Source organism: Xiphophorus couchianus, chromosome 5 (assembly GCF_001444195.1).
Source record: "Xiphophorus couchianus chromosome 5, X_couchianus-1.0, whole genome shotgun sequence".
Lineage (NCBI taxonomy): Eukaryota > Metazoa > Chordata > Actinopteri > Cyprinodontiformes > Poeciliidae > Xiphophorus > Xiphophorus couchianus.
In genome coordinates, this window is record NC_040232.1 from 31,576,296 (window position 1) to 31,592,491 (window position 16,196).

At 39.6% G+C, this 16,196-nt stretch overlaps 1 protein-coding gene across 8 annotated transcripts in view; it reads left to right on the top strand.

The window, feature by feature from the left end:
- The window catches only part of add3a (adducin 3 (gamma) a), a 115,423-nt gene that overhangs the window by 51,175 nt on the left and 48,052 nt on the right, over window positions 1-16,196 (top strand). For 4 of the 8 annotated variants that reach the window (XM_028018236.1, XM_028018242.1, XM_028018241.1 and 1 more), the window contains exon 1: window positions 14,919-15,266. The exons of the other annotated variants lie outside the window; for them this stretch is intronic. The gene's annotated coding sequence lies outside the window, so the exon portion shown is untranslated. Of the gene's footprint in view, window positions 1-14,918; window positions 15,267-16,196 lie in introns of those variants that run through there. 8 annotated transcript variants of the gene reach the window in all.

Genomic DNA, 16,196 nt, shown 5'->3' on the forward strand with positions numbered 1-16,196 from the left:
ACATTTCCACAGCACAATACAAAGAACCATAACAGCAGTTTTTTCCTCTTTTCTCTGACCTGTCAAAACAATATATTGTCAATATAATTTCCCAACGTAGATGTCTTCAAATACACCAACCATCCTTAGATGATACTAGACCCGGCTCATCATCATGATGGGACAGAGAGACTCTGTTCCCTGTGTTCAGGTCCAGAATCTGCTTTCTGTTCCGGAGCCCCGCTCACTATCCACCGGCTTCCTGAGCTAACACGGTGCACATTATTTGTGGAGGCATTTGAAGGACCGGATTTATGGTAAATAATCACCAATTTAACCCGGAGTACACATGCTAACACGAAGTTAGCTAAAGTCAGCTATCTTACAGCAAAAGAAAAGCGCCACCTACCGATCTTTGTGAAGCTTCAAATGCCGGACAAAGTTGGACGTCGTGGCATCTCCATCCGATATTCTCTTCTTGCATGTTTTACAAGTTGCAGTTCGTTTTTTAGTCGAAAGTTCATAACCTACGTAGCCAAAAGAAATTACTCGCGGAAGCATATTCGAGCGGTTATTTCGTATTTCGTTCCCTGAGCTCTGCAGCTTTGCCGCGTTTTTTTAAACGTCCAAATCCTGTTAATTTGATTGGTTGTGCTGCAGCTACGTACACATACATACATAAGGAGAGAGGAAAACGGTCTATACATAAGGAGGACGGTCTGCGCATATTGATGCGGAATGAGTGAAATTAATTAATGACGCCACTTTATAAATAATGTGTTTTAAATTTTAAGACTTTGAGTAAAAAATATCAAGTCTTTTCAAGTAAACAGCTTCAAGTCGAGTCAAGTCCCAAGTCAATGGCATGAAAGTCAAAGTCAAGTCCGAGTCTTTGAGCATTTTTTCAAGTCAAGTCTCAAGTCGTGATTTTAACGACTCGAGTCTGACTCGAGTCCAAGTCATGTGACTCGAGTCCCCACCTCTGCTCCCTGCTACAGCAGGAGCAAAATAATCATAATAACCTGATATCGGCTGGAAAGCACAATGTCTCCCCTTTCAGAAACTGTTGAATTTTTTTCAGATAGCACAAAGTGTGGCGGAATTACGGTACTGCAAATTTGTCTGTGTCGTCGCAGACGCGTTCGGTTTGGAAGGGTAAATTACGTTGGTTTATCATTTCACTGTGGTCAGTGTAAGTTTTCAACTAAATTAAAAAAAATGTATTAGCAGAGTTTTTGCTGCCTCTTATAAAGTCATGTAACGGTGATAATAGTTTATTTAATTGTGAAGAAACCAATTGTAAAAACTGATCAATTGTGAGAACAGCTGGTGAGCGTTGGGAGAGTGTTGCATACGGAGTCCATAAAAGGTGTGTGTGTGTGTGTGAAACCAGTGATAATAAGACTCTGTTTGCAGGAACCACTACATAAGTACCATAAACTGTAAATAAATCGCGCCTTTGCAATGTAATCCTCTACAGAACGGAGGAAAGATCAAACATTTACTTGGGTGACATTTTAAGCGCAATAATGACTTAGAGCAAACCCGTTCTTTGCTCCTTTCATCGTGTATTTGTTCCGTCAAACCGGCTAAGAGTAGGCTCTGGTATCGGCTCTTGCCATAGGGCTTAACCTCTTTGCCTGTTAGTGTTGTCATGTGACAGCGACTTTGCCAGTAAACAGTTTTCTTTATCTAAAGAGTCATTCAGCATCACCGCCCCAGAGCAGTCATGAAACGATAGATAATAGCTACTTATTGCAGTTTGTCTCCCTGATTATGAGCTTCTGACTTATTAATTTCACATAATAGTGGTTTGTAAAACAACAATAACAAAAAGAAATAGATCAGAATACTTGAATAGCTTTCAGTAACACTTGTTACAGTGGACCCGGGTAGGCCTGTCACCATAACAAATTTTGCTTGACGATAAATTGTTCCACAAGTTATTGCGATAAATGATAATATTGTTTTGAGACCATTTTTAAGTATTGTAATGGTAATAATGAAATAATAATGAACACATTCTAAAAGATCAGTAAACTTTACCTTCTAATGAACATTTAACACGGGAAGACATCTTAAATATACAAAATAAATAAACAAAACAAAAAATAAAATCAATTTTAAAGTCTTTGTAAACAAAATTGTCATTCAAAATAAGGCCTAGTTGAGACTAAAACACCAGACCAAAAATTTTTGTCATCCAGTTTTTGGTAGAAAAAGAAAAAAAAAAAAGAAATAAACAATAAATCATGTCAATGGAAAGTATTGAGTTTTAATTTATCATGCGATTAATTGATTTATTGATTATTGTGACAGGCCTAGTCCCCGTACATTTGCAGGCATAAATGTCTGCCGGCTGTAAATAGCTAAGATCTGCAAATACTTGAGAGCCCTAATATTTCTAAAACTGCCTATTTTAGCTGTTCAAACACCAAATGTACCTTCGTATGCATAAATGCACACAGTGGAAACCACATTAGCAGAAGCTAACATTAACAGTCTTCCTTATCTCCACTCTAGTGGTCAATCGGCATCAATGGAAAGTGAACGGTGTTCCTGGATTGGCTGCATTGCAGAGCCTAGCCAATAGCATGTCTCACATCTTTGAGCAGCTTCCCAGGCTGCTTTTTTTTTTTTTTTAAATCCACAAATATGGGAATTTTTCCGTGAATAGTTGGGAACAGCGTTTCACTGAAAAATAATGCTAAAAATGAAAACTGAGCCGTGAATAGGTCCAGGTCCACTGTTATGCAGTTCCAGCTGCAAGTCGATTGAGAAACGCCTCAACCAGCTTTGCACATCGAGAGACTTCATTTGTTCCCCCTTATTCTTTGCAAACTATCTCAAGCTCAGTCAGATTAGATGAAGAGGTTCTGCCAATTTTTGAAGACTGGCCACAGATTCTCAGCTGGGATGGACTGAACTTTCTTCAGCATCAAGACACTTTTGCTGGCCAGGTGTTTGCTCTCTCAGTCATTGCAGCAGTAGTTAGGAATTAGATTTTTTGTAGAGTTTTTTTCAGAAACAACATCCCTCCTGATACTCTGCTAATTCCAAAATAGGTTACACGGATGGGTTTAAAATGCAAAAGCGTGGTTTTGGTTTGCAATGAATCAGTCTTGATTACACGGCTCCAATTGATGTGAAAGGTTGATTATGTATGAATGAAATGACAAAGAGAGGAATTTCAAATTGAAGCTTTACTCCCGCACCCTTGTTTAGAGCAGTTTGTCATCCGGTCAAACAAACATTTTCGCCGTCGTGTCTGGAATCAAGTTTGTTTTTTGGGGGGTTTTTTTTATTTAGAAGTTTTTCAAAAAACCCCCACAGACACTCCGACACAATTGAGTTTACCTTTAGACCACCAGGAAAGCCATCTGAATTTGAATGCAGCTCTCCGTCCTGGAGCACAACACTCGTTGTGCATCAGAGGAGTTTATGCTTTTATTGCAAACAAAAACCCCAGAACAAAAGCTTGTAATTTGATGCGGCCACCACAAGAGTCTTTCTAAAGTGGAGCATGCCGAACTGAACTGTGACGCCTCAAGGAATCCGCGCACAGAATCCTTCGGGAAGGCTTTGATTTGAGTCGCGGACCGGTTCCGGGTCACCGGGCGCCTGGCTCTGAGGACATACGCCGGCAGTTAGCAGCTGAGATACCCGGGCAGGAACTGTTTTTGTTTGCGTGGTTGAAGCAAACAGGGACTTTTCCAACTGTGTCTGCCACTGTGTCATTACCAGCTGTAATTACAGGGTGATTATCCTCAGCAGCCGGCAGTGTGTTTGGGCTTGTGCGTGTTTGTGTGCAGAAGCTTTATTCTTGTTTCATCTGCACTTATTTGTTTGTGACTATTTTAAAATAGTTGCTAATTCCTCAAAATGACCTAAAAGAATAAACAAATTTCATTGCCTTGAAAAAAGAGTTGGATTCTCTAAAGCGTTGGTGACTAACCTCAGGCCAGAACAGACTGTTCCTGCATATAAAACTCAATACATTATTATTTTTTTTGTTAATGTTGTGCTGTTAACACAAATAATTAAAGCAAAAATAAGTGACATCATCTAATTTACTTCATCTCAAACCAAAAGGCAATACTCAGTCCTGCTTTCCAGCTGACTTTTTTTTTATTAATAAAGGCTCTTAGTTCAATGTATATGTGTTCTTATTGCGTTTTAGTTTATCTCTATATCATTTTAAGTAATTGTGTATATTTATCTCTTTTTATTGTTGCGATTAATATGATTTACAAGAAGTTATGTTTTTTTTTTACCATCTTTGTCTCATTTGTTTGTCTTGTTGTTTTTCTGTTTCATTAACGCCTGCTTTCGCCGTGTGATTTTTCTATGAAATTTCTTTTCCCCTTTCCAAATTAGATGAGAGAACCCAAATAAAGATGTGATATTCATTTTAACTCTCTGCTGTTTAACGGATTAAAAATATACTGGACTTATAAGTAAATCAATACAAAGTCATGAAATGTGCTTTCCTAGGAATTTGAGGTTTACACAGCAGCAGAAATACTGAGTTTAGTTCAGTTTGCGAACCTCTAATTAGAGACAAAGCAGAAATCAGTGTGTTTAACTACCTTGCTAACTTTCTTGGCTGCCTAAGAAAGAGGGAAAAAATTATTTTGGCTAAAATTCATGCCTTTACCTTTTGCTTTGACTTGACAGGATCACCTTAATTTGTGAACACCATTTGGTAGGAATACAAGCCTCAACATGTCATTGACCAGAACCTTTCAGGTGAATTGGTAGACAAGAAATCAAGCCAATGCTGAACCGAGTTGACCAACGCTGAAGGTTTGGTTGTCTGGGTTACCGTGCTTATGCACACCAGACCAGACGGCCCCAGGTGTTTATTGAAGTCCTGTTGTGGAATACTTCATGCTACTGGTACAAAGTGGTTGAAATGCATCTCACAGCTTTGATTCAGAGGAATTGTGGGATGGAAAGCTTCAAAGCATCATTTTTGTCTCCAAGCTCACTTTCATTCTAGCGGCTTCCGTGTTACATTTCCTCTACAGCCTCTTGTAATCATGCAAATAACCGCAACCCGATACCCTACGTGCTTCTTTTCCTGATTGAGCTCAGCTTTGTTGTCCATTTAGCCATTTGAGTATCGTAGAAATCTACCAGATTAAAGGAAATAATAAAATATGAAAGGAAATACATGACAACATGGGTTTGTGGCAACAAAGGGCTCTGTTCCAAATATTTACTCTGCGTTTCCCCGGCGTTTAGGAAAAGGAGTATGAAAACTGTCGTCTGATTGGCTGTCGCTGCTGTGAAGGCAGCCGTATGCAGGTACAGTGGACTATTTGGATCAGGGTTTGAGCTTCCAAGTGTGATCGTGAGTGCAGATAAACATGTGAGAATGCACTGAAAGAACACCAGCTGTAAAAACAACTTTTCTACTTCTATAGATTATATTATCAGCCATCATAAATATTTCAGATCATTTTAATAAGATATCAGGGAAAGTGCTTTGTAAGAAAAAAGTGTAATGCTGTCGTCCAAGAATGGGGAAAAATTTGGTTTTTGCATTAATTCAGATCATGTAAAATATACAGTCGTGATATAGAAACTAAAGGAGCATGTGAAATGCAAAGCAGCACAATTAAAAAATATTTGGTGCTGTGCACTGCTGGTCAGCTTGCTGAAGCAAGGCTGCTGCACTTTGCCATCACTTACAAGAATGAAGTCTGAAAGTTGGGAAATAATTATTGTAATAGATGCCTTGTGCAGCATGGTTTATGTGTACCTGGACGTCACCAGTTTTTTAATTTTTGTTTTGTGCAGCACTTAAGCCGTTGTAGCACTGTTAAAAAAACAAACAACGTGTTGCTTAAGGAGGTAAAAAAGATTTAGTGGAACATCAAATCCGGTCACATCTTTACATTGTCCTTAGTGGTATTTCACCCTAAATAGTGCGTTTGTTCTTGGATCAGTAGTTTGAAGTTCACAGTGTTCTGCTCCGTCTGCAACTGGGGTGCTACTTTTTTTCTTTACGACACCATCTCACTTTAGTTGGTTATTTTTTAAGGAGTTCTTTTAAATAGTCAGATGGTTATTAGCCGAATTAATCAGAAAGTAGGTCATGTTGTCAGGTATACTTTCAGTTTCAAGCTTTCAAGCATGGATGTGCTGCAACTAGTTTATCCATTTTGTAACTAAGCAAAAATCTTCATTCTGTGTGTCGACAGAGTTGTCAATATTTCAGTTTTAAACCCTATTTGATGTCCTTTCATGATTTTTGAGTCAAGATTTTATTTTTATTTGCTGGTTCAATTGGTCAGTTGAGGAAAAAATCATCTGTGCAGCATTGTCAGAATCAGTGCTCAAAAATAATGGGTGTCCATTTGATTGAGCTGGAAGGGACCGAAAGACATCATTAGTTTGCAAGACCATGGTCATACAGAGCAGTTTGCCCTGATGCCCTCTGGGCAGAATTACTATTCACCCTCAAGGAAAACAAACTGGTCCACGTTTGTGTTTTACTCTGTAAAATTTTCTCTTAAACCAATGGATTTATTTATACATCTTTATCTTGTCAATTTTAAACTTAATTGGGATAAATTGTTTGTTTGGTTTTTTTGCTTTTCTTACCTTTGAAAAAGTTCATGACCTTGTATGTTGCATTTAAATGCAGTTTGCGGAAGAAGAAGAAGAAAAGCAAAATAATCGGAAACATTCTTCTGAGCTTTTTGTTTCCCGACCTGAGATCTCATTTGACCAAGGTGGGGTACTGGGTGGTAACGTACCACTGTCACTTCCAGGCCCTATTCGATCTTACTTGAAGGAGGATGCAATCTCCGTAAATATACACCCAGAGCAGTGTTGTATAAAGTACTGAAATCTCAGAGTCAAGTAAAAGTATAAGTACCTCTCCAAAATATGACTTTGGTAAAAGTCGAAGTCACTGACTGAAATGTTACTTGAGTAAATGTCTTAAAGTATCTGAAACTTCTTGTACTTAAGTATGGAAATTACTGTAAAAATGGATGTACTCAAGTAATGTAATGAAAAGTACAAGTAAAAAGTAAAACAAAGCAAATGCAGTTTGAATGACATTTTTTATATTTTGGTAAACTTGTCAAATACACTTAAAATAATGTACCCAACCAAGTGCAGGCAAAATTAACCCTGCTAATAGATATACCTGCAGGCATCATTTAGTTAAGAAAATTAGGTGCTTTACCTATAGCACAAGGTTAACTTAACCTGCTTTACAACTGAACCAGCTTCTTTGCTATATTCGTTAAATTTAGTCTAAATTGCTATCGCTATGGCTTCTGTCCCCCTTGAACAGAGGAGTCTAGGTAGCCTGCTACAGTCAACATTAGGCCTCAGCTAAATACACCACGTATGGAACTGAAACAATGCCAAACAAAGTTCATTTATGGTCAAGATTTCACAATACAGTAGTGCCTAGTGACCAAGCTATAGTTACTGAAACAGGAGGATTATAACCATTTCATAAGACGTTACCTCGATGTGTTTCTTCAAGTTGGACAGGGAGTTTTTGTAAGATAGAATTTCCATGTGACCGCTACTGATTGCGAGACTTGCTTTGTGTTTAATGGGAGAAGCGAAACAGGTGTATCCTAATTAAAAGTAAAGAAATCAAGAAATGGCAAAAAATGTGGAATGAAGATAAGAAAGGAAGAAGATTATATGAAGTACAAAAGTCAGTTCAAATTCGAAGCATTAATGAAAGAAACAGAAGAGAAGAAATAATAATTAGTAGATTAAGAGTAGGTCATACCTACTTAAATGACATGCTTTATAAAATAGGGAGGAAAAATAATGATAAATGTGAGAGATGTGGAGAGAAAGAAAATGTAGAACACATCTTGATGAACTGTAAGTCAAATGAACTCGAAAGGGAAGAATTAAAGAGAATAGTTAGAAATATGGGGCATGAATGGAATCTTAAAGGTATATTAGGAAATGAAGGAAACATAACAGATATTCACAAATTAAGGAAAGCATTGTTTATTTATCTTAAGAATACAAAATTAAAAAATAGAATTTAATAGATGTGAAGTAATGCTTCTACACACTCATGTACAGTAGGTGGCGGTATGCACCTTAAAGTTGCTTGTGATCCGCCATAATAGAAAAGAAGAAGAAGAAAGTGTATCCTATTGGTGGTGATGAACAAGCCCAGGCAAGCAGGCTACGGACTTTGTTCGGTAGCCTACTTGCTACTTGCTAATCAGTAGGTGGGTCAAAACACTTTGTTTCTCTCTCTCGCTTTTTTGTAACGAGTAACTAAACCACACATTGAAAATGTATCGGAGTAAAAGTACGCAATTAAGTTCGGAAATATAGTGAAGTAAAAGTGAAAGTCATCAAAAATTTTCATACTCCAGGAAAGTATGAAGTACTCCAAAATATACTTAAGTAAAGTAGTGAAGTATTTTTACTTCGTTACTATACAACACTGACCCAGAGACACATTGCTTCCTTAATCACCCACCGCCTCTTATTCTTTAGAAGTTTATTATTAGCACTTGAACCTTAAGGCACAGAGAGACCTTTGTAATCACACTGGCGGTCCTTGTGTCGGTGTGTTCCTCATCCTCGCTGCCTTTACTCGAACAGCGACCGCATTGTTCCTCTGCCGGTCGGCGAACGTGAACCTGTCCAGGTGCGTTAAACATCAGCTGCTCTCTAAATACCTCTTTACCACTCAGATGTGGATTAGTGACTACTTAGGATCCCTCCTGAACAAACGGAAAGCTAGATGGGCTGCTAAGAGCCGGATTAATGGTGGAGTGTGTCAGCCTTAAAGGTTTCCGTCTCTTTACCTGGAGAAATGTTACTTTAATTTATCCCTGTAGATTAAAACTGCAACACTCAACAAAAAAAAGATCACTGCTGTTGTTGAATCTGTAACACAGATTCTTTGGTAAAGACAAAAGTTAGCATTTATTGCAGGTAAATTTTGAATTTTTAAGCAAAACAAAGTGGAAAAATTGGAGGTTGCAGATAACAAGTTACTATGCTCTTCATCAATTTGTTCAAGTTTTTCCCTTGTGATGTTGCATTTGAGGTGAAGACCAGGAACAAGCAGTACTGGGGCCCAACATGTAGCTTTATTCTGCCTCCCAGGGGCCAGCTTGGGCCCTCTGTTATGTGGGAAAAGAGAATCCGAAGTAAAATTAGTCAAAACAAGCTTGTTTTGTCTCGCGACCCTTCACAAAGCAAATCATAATCTCTTATAAAAAATATACCACAACTGTCGCATTTCTCACTGTGGGGTCTGCAGAGGCAATTAAATGTATTTTTTCTTTTGCACGTAGCCGAGAAGCCTCAAAGTGAACTGAAGTGTTTATAGATTCCTAAATCTCTGGCGTCACTGCACATGCCCCCCTTGCGCCTCTCGTGTTACCGCCTGGCATTTGATGTAACTCTGTCTGTTGTTGGTACTTTGGCAGTAAAAAGCCGTCAGCCTCTGCGAGGCCGCCCCTTCTCTCTGCTGTGCGCTTTTCTGTTTTTGTCCGCAGCTTATCACAGAGCTCAAGGAGCGAATGACTACCAACAGTTGGATCGTATTATTTGAAAGTGCTGTGGTGTGCAAAGGCCTCATTAATCATTTGACTTGATAATAGTTGAGCAGTAATGGTAGAGTGTGCAGCAAACAAACCCGACTGCGGCTGAGATTAGTCTGACCATGTCTGCATTATGTCACACCAGTGGAGCTGAAGTAAAAACAGTTGTTTTGGTTCCTGCTGGGCTGTAATTACTTTATGTTCAGAGACAAGCTGGCTGTTTTCAAGCAGGAGGACGTGAGCGCAGGGACGATGTCTTGAAGTCGTCCCTGCTGGATTTGCAGCGGGCTGCATCAACACTGAGCTTGTTTTGTGAAGAAAATAAAGGTTTAAGTAAAGTAAAAAAATTTTATTAAATACAATTCTGTAGTTTGAGATGATCTAAGAATTTTCATTAAACAGGAAACAAAATAAATTTTATATATAAAGACATCATTTAGATTTTTTTTAATTTTCCAACATGAGCAGTCACAACTTATTTAAATTAGGGCACAAATGGCATCACTTCATTCAAAGTATATTAATTTAAGTCTTGATTATATTTTTTTCATTACTGCTCTTTATTTTACCATTGTTTACTTTATCTTTATCGTGTAAGGCCTTTTGAACTGCCTTGTTGCTAAAATATGCTACAGAAACGACTCGACTTTAAAATAATGAATCCTATTAAAAAACAGCTTTATCTGCTTCACTTCCTGTCAAGCTGCTGGGTACAAACAAAGTTACCTCCTTTGCGATTTTCTTGTAATTTAATTTCATAGAGCAGCTGCGTGAGCAATTCCTCTGAGCAGAATATTGTTCCTTGCCGTGAAGAGGTCACAGTTGGATGGAGAAGTGAGGCAATCATGTGGTGTTCCTTGGGTTCATAGTTCTTGTTTGTTGATACAAACCGTCTGTGGCCCCTCAAGCAGTCGCCCTGCTGATTTCTCTGCATGCATGTGACGCCATTCAAAGAAATCCGTTTCCTTTACATTGTTAGCAGGACCCAGATATTGAGAATTAAGACATGTTCGTGATATGTTGGCGTGTAAATGTGTTGTTTTTATTACCTCTGCAGGTCGCATTACAAACGCATGGCTGACGTCTTAGTTTAGCTATGGGAGCAAGGTGGGGTCGGGTCAAGTTACGGTTTGGGCTTAGCTGTACCCAGTACATAGTGTGTGATGTCTTTATATAAATAGCTGTACAAGTTTGTTGTGTAGGTTTCTGTTTTTTGAAGCGGAGGTCTTCTTTAGGAGAAAACCGATGTTTCACTGGGAGGTGTGGTGTGGAAAAGGGAAGCCATTACTCTGACTTGACTAAACGGCAAAAGAAGCCAGTTTATTGTCGTCTTTTCACACAATTTGGTTTCTACTGTCACTGTTATTGGTGTATAAAAAACTCTATTTAAAATAAACGAACGAAGCTCAGCCTGGTGGGATGGCAAGTAAAGTCTGGTAGCCCGCCAGGCTTATAACACAGTGAGGGAATGCCTGACTTTGGTGTTTGCACCTAATTCGCTAGCTAAAATGAGCTTGTTGCCAGTTAAACAGAAAGAAAGGAAGAAAAGTTTCATGCTGATATTTTTTTTTCATACTTATGACTTAAACACTGAAATCATATTCCAGATTTCCAAGCTGTGTAGAAACTCAGAAACACAGGCCTCTGACATCACAGTGATCATCCTAGGATACCATTAAGTAATGAACCAAAATCCAGCTTAAAGCATATAAAACCAAATCAGGATGAAATTCTCTCAAGTTTTCCTCCCCAAAACTGAGTAAAAAAAACCTGAGTTCATTCATTTTAACTGAGTCAGAGGCAAACCTCTCCTCCAGAAACACTGCTATCCTATCTTTGTTCTTTTTCTTCTTCTTCTTCTTGTGATTAATTTCTTGCATGAGCAATGGCACAGTCTCACCACTTAGTATGAGGTATGGCAAACAGTGCACCCTGAGGCAGGTTTGAACTGATAACAGAAGTCCAGACAGAGATGTCTCAAAACAATGCAGGGTTGTGCTTTGGCAGGTTTTCAGGCTCGGCGTGAATCACCCGGTGGGGCTTAATGGTGTGGCGTCTCCTGTGGTGTTGATACGGTTTATCTTGTAGGAGCGAACACATAAAAAACAACCCTCTATCATCTACGTTATCAGGTGATGCGGTCAGAATGGACTGCGGCTATTTATTACCAAAGGCATGTAAGCCAAAAAGCTTTTGGCATGTAACCCGACACCTGCTCAAACGTTTGCATAAGTTGGATGGTTTATTCCGTCAAAGCAGTGATCGTTTCCAAGACAGTTGGAGCTTAAGTATCAGTTTAGTCAGGGAAGCAGTTGATAAATCACATAATGTGAGTCTTTTTTGAACGTGAGCCAATAAATATGGGTCATGCTTTTCTAACGGCTCCAGAAGATTTTTTTTGTTCATCTCCTACCCTCAGTGCTTCTTTTTTTGTTGTTTTTAATTCATCATCTTGCACGTAAGTCCAGTAATTGCTTCATATTTGAGTCCACTGGTTTGTTTTGGCAACCATCTCTGAAGTTTTTTTTCTTATCAACTTTAATTCATATTTAGTACAGTTCACAATAAACATCACAGCTATAGACACATCCTTTTATAAGAAAAAAAGATGAAAATCCCAGTACTTTCCAGATGCTGTGGAAACGTATTTGCCTCAATACAAATTTTTTCTCTATTCTTTTGCTTTTTTTCATACATTTAAGGTTTTAGATAAACGTTTAGACTGAATCCCGTAAATATCAAAAGGCAGTTCTTAGTTGATTGACTTTTCAAGGGTAAAAAGTTGTTAAAATCAACCTGACCGTATGTAATAAACAGAATAAAAGTTTTTGCCTCCCATTTTATGTCCTATGGACGCCTGAGGCACAGTGGTAGGAGTGGTCCTCTTGCAATGCGATTCTATTTTCCTCCTGTCACATGTCGATGTCCTACAGTGAGAGTCATTGTCCTCAACGAGAAATAAAAAATATACAAAATGACTCAATTTTATACTTTTCTCAAGTCGTCTTTGGCTTCGTAATCTTCGTAAGCAAACACTTTTTATTAGCACTGTAAAGGTTGCTAAATGTACATTTATCTAAACATGGCCGCTGAAGGCTCATAGACTTACAACTGAACTTTTGTTTGTGCAGCTTTACATAAATGTGAAATACTGTCAGAGATAGACGTTCAAATCAGAGAGCTGTTGAGATGAATGTGTCAGTGAGTTTGTTTAAGCAAACAGCGACGCAGTAAATCCAGGCCTGGGCTGACAGATTGCTGACAGGTTTTGATTGTTTGGCTCCTCGCACGTATGTGACTTGTGAACTGGATTACAGTCAGTTATTACAAGAGGAAATGCAGATGCCGTGTTTGTCCCACCAGCATGCTTAGTGTTGACACAGCTTCTTCACCACAGACGGAAATCTGTGCTGCACGATTCCACACCTGAGGAGTTCAGCTACTTCTACAGGTTAAGTTCTTCATCTAATTTTTATGAAAAAGTCTGTAGTTTGTCTATAATATCATATCTTGTCGCCTCAATCTAGGCGCTGGTTGGAATTTTTAGAATTATTTTGCACATATTTATGTCACATTTGGAGCTTTGTTGTATTTCACCAACATGGGAATGGTACATGGTTCTTGTCTGGTTTAAAGCTCATCCTTTTGTGCAGGTTTGACCTACTGATACCAATTTTAGAGCATCATTTTAAATACTTATTTCTAAATGTTGGCATTCAGTGATTGTTTATATTAACAGCAGAGGCGATGTCACACTGTGTGTATGTGTGGGAGAACGGCCTATGTAGATCGGGATCTTACAAACTTAAGACAAAAATGATTACAGAAAGGATATTTTTACCTGTCCCTAATATTCTATGTTAGCAGTTATCACAAGCAAAAGTCAACCACAGATGCCAGTTGTATTTCCTAAGGAATGTATTTCTTTACCTTAACTCAGATTGCTGAGGTTGAAAGCTCTAAAGGTTAAAAAAGACCAGCTCGTTGTTTAGCTCTCTCATTATCTGCCGAATGCCTTGCAGTCTCTTGCATAATGAAGAAACCACAGACAGCCATGCAGTTTCTATGTCATAAATTAACCTGTTGTAAGGATTTTTGACCAGAAATGTGAACTGAGAGTTTTGTGCTCTGCTGAGCAAAGTGCAAGTGGCGTACAGTGCCCACCTTGGCTTTGAACTACCATTAGCTGTAGTCAGTGTTGACATATATTTACATCGACCCTGGTGTGCTTGGAGGCATAATCGTGCAGCGGATACACAGGATAGCCATCAAAGTGCTACTGAACAATCAGAAAGTCTGTACCACAGCCTTTCATAGTTTTCTGCTGCACTTAGTTGTGTTGTTTTTACTCAAGAAAATCAGAGATGGCACCACAGTTTTTTAGGGGCGCACCAATAAATCAGCCCTGATTTCCCTGCATTTCTGAAAACTCCATCTGTGTTATGCTGCATGTACAATATCCTGGTTAGTATTAAATAGTTTGCAGATGATTAGCAACTGCTTCTGATAACTTGTTTAAACCTTTCATTCTTCCATTCTGATACCAAAAAACTGCTAATTTTGAAGTTTGATTCAGGCCAATCCAACTTAAAAATGTCTGATTACCTTTTTTTTTTTTTTTTTTTTTAGTAACCAGCCAATTTTTTTTCACATCGGTGTTTATTTATAATAATGGTTGCTTCGGCCCTCTATATGCTTTCCCATGGAATAACATAAACTAAAATAAACTTCAGGTGTTCAGCTGATAAGTTTAGTGTTGTGTATAACTTGTAAGGGTAAGTGGCATTTTGTGACATTAACAAAAATTAACAGGCTAGTCATGCATTTGATGTCTGACCTTCAAACTGATGTTCACACGGTTTTTGACCTTTGACCGCGAGTCATTTCGTTTAGAATAGCCAAGCGGTTCTGAATGTGTGTTCACTGGCGAGTCGGATAAACCTGCTTTGGAGTAGCAGACGCAGCAGTAAAAGGCATCCAGTTGCTTCTGCTGTAGCAGGTTGTGTGGCTCGTAAACACTGACCTTTAGTACAGTTGCCCAGAGGGGGGTGGAGGGGCCAAACGGGGGTGTGGAGAGGGATGTGAAGACGGAGACGGCCAGCAGCGATTGTGGAATGTGGGAGACGAATCAGAGGGGGAATAGATCAAGAGGGAAAAAAGTGTTGGAAAAAAAACAGTGTAGGAGAGAGAGAGAGAGAGAAGCAGAGGAGGAGGGGTGATTAGTGTGTGAGCTTGAGCTCTGATTGGTCTGTATATGTGTGTGTTTGAGCAGTGGCTCTGTGTGTGTGCACCTCTAGGCTAGTGGGCGGGGGATTAAACTCGCATCACGTGGTCTCTTTAGCTTCTTTTCCACACACAAAACACACACACAGACCTCCTCTCTCACACACACACACTCACAGCTGTTTATACTCCTCTCTCCGATGAGCAGCGGAGCCATCAGAGAGCAGAGGCTGCAGGAGTCCGGAGGAATCGGAATCGTACGGGAAAAATCTGGACGACTAGTGTTGATTTTTTTTTTCTTTCTTTCTTTTTTCTCATCAACTACACGGCTTTCGCTCTCTGTCATCCCGCTCTTCCTTCTTCTTGCGTATGTCCGTCCCGGCTGCTCCGTTGGAATCTGGAGTACAGACACGGATCAGCAGCAGAGTGAAAACAGAGACATGAGTTTCAGCCTCTGCTGCCCGCTTTCTCCCATTCACTGACAGAAGAGGGGAACACAAGGTTGGTCAGACTCCGGGTTACAAGTTTAAACGTCGCTCTTTTGTGTCAGTGCACTTGATTTAACCTTTGTACTTCTTTTTGTGTTGTGATCACACATTCGGCACTCCTCCATGGCCATTGCATTTTGCAGAAAGACCATCGCTCCATCTACCAGCTGCCCTGCTGGGGACTTGAACCGACCTCTGGTTGTAGTTTTGGGGGGAATTCCTTGTTGCTATCACGCTCTCGGAGAGAAACACTCCTGCTCCACAAACGCGCTTAGCAGTCACAGTGCAGTGAGTGTGACTGCCAGTGCAGATTAGCCCTGATTATTATCTCTAACGTGAAGCTCTGGAGGTTGTCTGGAAGGAAGATCGAGCTGTTGCACTGAGTCATTTAAAACAAAAAAAGCAAACAAAAATAGATGGAACGCAGCTTAAATGAAACATTCGTATGAGAATCGGATGCAGCTCTGCAACCCTAACCAAACGTTTCACTGCGTTTCATTCAGAGGAAGCAAACTTTCGTCACGTTTTGTTGACGCCGCCGCATCGCGTAAGCTCGAGTGTTTGCCGCGCTTGCTTTCCTCACGGTTTCCCCTCTTGGATCCGTCGTGCAGGCATGTTTAGGCACGGAGATCAACCTCACTTTCCCCTTGAAATTCAATTAGCTTCGATTCACGTCAGTCCTGCCTTCTGTGCGGATTTAATCAGCAAAGTAAAGATTTGTTTCCAGCATTGTTGCTGTTGGCTGGTGACAGAACCCAAAAGGGTGGTTTCGTCTATTTATAGGGAGACGCAAGCAGGCCGGCTTTGAAGATACGAGGGTTGTGTTTGTGTCAGTGAGGGAGAGACGGAGGGTATTGGTTGATGCCTTTCTCAGTGGCATTTGCAACTACCTGAAATGTCATCATGGATTCTAGTTGTTTGTGCAGTTCTTACAGCACTGTCA